Below are 5,434 nucleotides of genomic sequence, written 5' to 3'. Positions count from 1 at the left end.
AGCCAATCAGAGGCTGATCTGGGAACCATGGCCATCGTGTGGTCTGGTGAGGAAAGACGAGTTGGCCCGTCCCGTTCTCCCTACTGGGCCATGTTTCACTTAGCTACACAGAGAATCTGAGCCACTCAGGCGTGGACAGAAGGCAGTGTCAGTCTTCCCGGGGCTGGTTAAGTTGTGAACAGCAGAGAATGGCTGGTGAACAGAGAGAAGCAGAACAAGAGAGAGGTAGAGAGATCCCTGGGACCCCCTCAGAGCCCACCATCTATTCAATTCCAGAACTCTGCTGCCTCACAGCCAAACCCCTTTTGCTTGAGACACCTGAGTCTCTTCTGATCTTGTAAACAACCCCCAGTGTCTGTGACGCCCTGCGTCTTGCATCTGGGCATTTCTCCTTTCTAGATGTTTCCTCTGTGCCTTCCTCTGCTTCTCCTCTAGCCTTCTTACGTCCCTCTCTCCCTGTCTAGTGCTCGGGCTAACCAGACGTTACATTTTTACTGGGCATTGTTTTTCCTCAAGTCATGGGCCGCCAGCGCTGTGAGGCACCTTTCAGATCAGCGCTGCCCAATAGAACTTTCTGCGATGCTGGCAATGTTCCACATCTTCGCTGTCCAGTACAGTGGCCACCAGACACATGTCGCTATTAAGCACTTGGAACGTAGCTGGCGTGACCGAGGAGCTAAATTTTGTATTTGATTTAATTTTAATCTACTAAATGTAAATAGTCACACGTGACGAGTGGTTACTGAGTTGGACGACACAGTCACTCGATTATCTGATCCATTACTTCTTTTTATAGATGAGTCTCTTGTCGTGAGCATCAGAGCCTTGGGTTGTCTCTTTCTTGTCTCAGAGGCTGTCTCCTCAGTCACTGCCCAGCTATGGGACGCAGCAGCACAGGGACTGGGGTGACCGGCCCTCGCTGGAAGTCGAGTAGCTGTGCCAGGAGCAGGCCGGGTTGACGCTCAGAGGGTCTCCATGCAAGGGCTTACGTGTAGCAGGAGTTGGGGCACAGACCAGGACTATCTTGGTGGGAAGGCCTCTGGGGAAAGAGGGTGGAAGGCGGGGGTCCTGCCAGAGACCGTCGTAACCTCAAATTCAGGCACACCTCTCTGATTTGGGGGGCCTCCTCAGAGGTCCAGCCCTGCTTCTTCCCGGTAGACCCCCACCCTCCACCTTCTTTCCCCAAGATAGTCCTGGTCTGTGCCCCAGTCCCTCAGAATCTCTCTCTGCAACGGCCGATGCTGCCTTGAGACCAATGGTTTACTGTGCTCAGTGTGTCAGGCCCTGGGTCAGAAGTGAGTTAATCGCTTCCCTAAATGGTTCTGCCTATGTTTCCCAGGTGTGGCTAGGCGACCTCGTTCTGGCCCATGGCATGCGAACAGAAAGGGTGGATGTCACAGCCGGGTCTGGCCCATAGAAGCCTCCCATGAGTTCCTTCCCCTTCCACACCTTGGTACCAACGAACCCGTCAGAGCAACAAGATGGAAGGCACGTGGGGCCCTGAATCACTTCTAGAGAGGAGAGCCGCCCGTCCTTCGGGAATACCCACCCGTCTTTCCCTGACCGCGACACCCCCAAGGAAACACATTTCCTTCTGCACGGGTCCTTATGTTGTGGCCGGCGGGGAGTGGGGTCACTCTGGCAGTGCCAGAGAGGGACACGTGGCCTTGTGAATTGTCATCTGAGATCTGCGGTCGCGAGGTGAAGGCAGTGAGCTGAGCTCAGAACTGACGGTGTCAGCATACGGGGCCTTCCTCACGTTGCTCTCCCAGGCCACCGAATGGAAGGTCTCTAACTGATGCCCACCAGGGAATGAATCCCTCAGGGCCGGGGGGCAAAGGCCGACAGAGCAGCCTCCTCGGTGTGGATAACACAGCGGCTACATGGGGCTCCCTTCCTTCACGGGCCTCAGGCCGGACCTGAGTGTGAGAGACAGGGAGCACCTTAGCTCCAAGGAGCTCCTGTAACTCGTTCTAATGTGAGCAGCAAGGAGAAAGTCAGAGGAATTGGAATCACGACTTGAGTGAGGCCCAAGGTGGGTATTTCCTGGCAAAGCGACGCGGAGCCTGGCCAAAATTCCCTGCCAAAATTTCCCGGCTCCGAGAGTCACGGATGAAGGGCACAGAAACTTTTCTGCCTCATTAACCAAACTAGGGAACACAAGAAGAGGGTCAGGCCGGGAGGGCAAGTACGGAGACCACTGCGGGGCTCACAAAGTCGGAGGGCTGGTGGGGGGGCCCACGTGCGGCTTCCAGCAGCTGGGACGGAACCGGGGGCCGAGGTGCAAACCTGCGTCTGGAGACAGGTGATGATAAAAAGCACAGTAAGAGTGGGGGGGGGGGGTTGCCAAGAGAGCCAGAAAGAACGTTCAGAAGAGGCTGACGGGGCAAACAAAGTGGGGCACTCGAGGCGCCAGGAAAGCCAGACAAGGAGACAAATGAAGACCAGGAGAGGGAGGAAGAGAGAGACGCAGGGGAGAGGGGTGGCAGGGAAGCCACGTGGGGCGGAGTGTGGGGGAGGAAGGGGGCGGTCAGCCATGTGGAACAGTGAGGAGACAAGAGGGGACGGGGCACGGAGAGGCCATCGGATCCGGTGACACGAGCTCATTGGCGGCCCGCGAGAACAAAAGTGAACCCAGAAGGACACTCACTGGTCGGCAAGGGGAAGCCAGGTGGAGATTCGAAATTTATGGCAGACAGTCTGCAGAAAGGATAAATTGCCCCTGAGGGACCGTGAGCTAATTGTATCACGTGGTGCGCCTCGGGCAGGGACGGTCTAGCGGCACAAAACAGAAGCCCACTTGCGCGAGCTCCAGTAAAAAGGGAGAATTTATGGGAAGAACAGGAGGCTACCTCGGAGATTCAAGGGCAGGAAGCGCGGCCGGCCTCTGGGGAAGGGAACCGGCAACTGGGGGGCCGGCAGGCACCTTGGCAGCCCTCTTCTCTCCCGCTCCGTGTCGGAGGCTCTGAGCTCTCTGATGGCTGCTTTCCTCCGAGGAGGACCTTCTTCCTTCCCAGCTCCCGGTGCTGCTCTGTGCCCAAGGTGGAAGGTGGCTGCTTCGGGTGACCCTCCTCGCTGCGTTCACCCCGCCCTCCCCTGAGCCCACAACTGTGCCTGGAGCACAGCGTTCAAGTAGCCCACGGAGACTGCCTGGAACTGCCTAGGTGCGCCCCCCGCCCCGGCCAAGTTCCTGGGAGGGCTTCTAATTGGTCTGGTTGGGTCAGGTGCCCCTCCCTTACCCTTACCCCTGTGGCCGAGGGGAGGGTCTCGTGCCCTCGGGGCCCCTTAGAGGGGACTGAGAAGCAGCATCTCTGGGAAGGGGGGCTAAGTAGGTTCTTGAAGAAGGGAACGTGGTGGCTGTCGTACTTCGATGTTCCAGAAAAGCCGAAGGCCTCTGATCTGCCTGGAACGGAAAGAGACTGGTGAGGTCAGGCTCCACTTTAATGGGGGCCAATAAACGCCTCCCTGGAGGCCACAAGGGGCGAGGTGTGTGTTCCCACAGACAAACAGCATTCCTAAAAAGAGATTTTTCCGTGCTTCCCTCACTCCCCTCCACCCTACCACCGCCTCCCCGCCCCCCGCCCCGCCCAGGCCCAGGGATCTCACCCAAAGAGCTCAGCCCGGTCTCTCCCAACATCCAGGACATTTCCCCACCCTCAACTCTCGTGTTCTTGGATGTAGCCCGACTCCTTTGTTTCCTTCAACCACGGCCCAAAATGAGAAGAGCTAGGCAGGAGGGGGGCTGCGGGACATCGGGCAGCGACAATTACCCTGCTTAGAATGGCCCTGACCACAGGCACGTGGATCAGGCAGGGTCTCAACAGGAAGCAATTAGGATAGTTTGAGAAGTATTTATGTACAAAGGGCCCATCAACAGAGATGTGGGTGTAGGGTAACCACAGGGTTAGCCAAGAAGCAGAAACTGTTAGCACCCGACTTGTTACCACCCTGGACCAAAGGAACAGGAGGAGGTCATGGTTACCCAAACTGCAAAGGGGGACAGAGGTGAGTAGAGAAGGAGCAGAGGGGCGCCTGGGTGGCTCCGTTGGTTAAGCGTCTGACTTTTCCGCTCAGGTCCTGATCTCATGGCTCATGGGTTCAAGCCCGCCGTGGGCTCCTCCAAGGTAAGCCTCTGCCCCTTGGCGTTTTGTTATGAGCGCGCGACCCGCTGCACGGCTCACGCTTCCCACCCGCGCCTGCTGATGCCCTCGTGAATTCCGTGGTGCCTATTTCTTTCTCGCATTGGCAGCGCGGTGGCCCTCGCATTCTTAAGGCAAAGGTTTAGAGGGAGGAGGAAAGAAAAAAGAATGAAATCCGAAATGCTCCAAAGACGAAGGCCGAATCACGCCCTAGCTATCTTTCACATCCTCAGCAGGAAGTGTGCACAGCGAGCCTTACCGTCTTCTTTATTGCGGCCTTTGTACTGGTAATAAAAATACCCATAGCTGGCACATGCACTTCTTTAAAGTTTACCGAGTGGTTTATATGCGTTATCTCATCAGATCCCCTCAACGACCCTGTAAGGTACACTGTATTGCGGCGCCGGGGTGGCTCAGTCGGTTAAGCATCTGACTTTGGCTCAGGTCATGATCTCACGATTCGTGGGTTCAAGCCCCGCATCGGGTTCTGTGCTGACAGCTGGGAGCCTGCTTGGGATTCTCTCTCTCTCCTTCTCTCTGTCTCTGCCTGTCCCCGTGCCCCTCTCTATCTCTCAAAATAAAAAGTAAACTTTTTTTTTTTTTTTAAAAGAAAAGAAAGGTACACTGCAGTATCTTCCCAATTTTACAGACCGGGCTCAGAGAGGTTAGGTGAATTGCCCAAGGTCACTCAGCGGGTACTGGTAGAACCAGTCCATTCCTACTGTCATGTACACTCCACTGCCCATTGTCAGAAGGCCTCTCGGGACTGTTCCTTGCTGGGCTTACTGTCCAGATTTGGGAACTCCAACTTTCAAGAGGCTAAATAGCTGGGCCAGGAACCTGAGCAAACGGGCCAGAATGGGTGCCCAGGAACTCTGCTGGAGCACGGGGACCCTTTGTTTTCTGCTGCCACCTCCTGGATCACCATCACCCCTTTCCTCTCTCTGCTCGGCTCTGCTTCAACTACAAGCAGAACGGGATGGTGGGGAGGGGGGATGCCCTCCCTGCTCATTGCAAAACCCTATAATAATGGGAGGATTTTAAAACTGGGTTCACGGGGTGCCTGGCTGGATCAGTTGGAGGAGTGTGCGACTCTTGATCTCGGGGTTGTGGCTTCGAGTCCCACATTGGGTATAGAGATTACTAAAAACATAAATAAACTTAAAAAACATTGAATTTGGGGCGCCTGGGTGGCTCAGTCGGTTAAGCATCCAACTTCAGCTCAGGTCATGATCTCAGAGCTTGTGAGTTCGAGCCCCGCGTCGGGCTCTGTGCTGACAGCTCGGAGCCTGGAG

General features: G+C 55.9%; 1 long non-coding RNA gene across 1 annotated transcript; it reads left to right on the top strand.

Annotated features, from left to right (window-relative positions):
- Positions 1-2,562: 2,562 nt before the first annotated feature.
- LOC109248025 (uncharacterized) lies at positions 2,563-4,457 on the top strand. Its single transcript, XR_002071916.2, has 3 exons — positions 2,563-3,164; positions 4,075-4,124; positions 4,250-4,457. It is a non-coding gene; the product is annotated as an uncharacterized LOC109248025 (long non-coding RNA).
- The last annotated feature ends 977 nt before the right edge of the window (positions 4,458-5,434 follow it).

This window comes from Panthera pardus, unplaced genomic scaffold (assembly GCF_024362965.1).
Source record: "Panthera pardus isolate Hobbes unplaced genomic scaffold, ASM2436296v1 HiC_scaffold_27, whole genome shotgun sequence".
In the NCBI taxonomy this organism is placed as follows: domain Eukaryota; kingdom Metazoa; phylum Chordata; class Mammalia; order Carnivora; family Felidae; genus Panthera; species Panthera pardus.
This window is presented reverse-complemented; position numbering and strand designations above follow the sequence as displayed.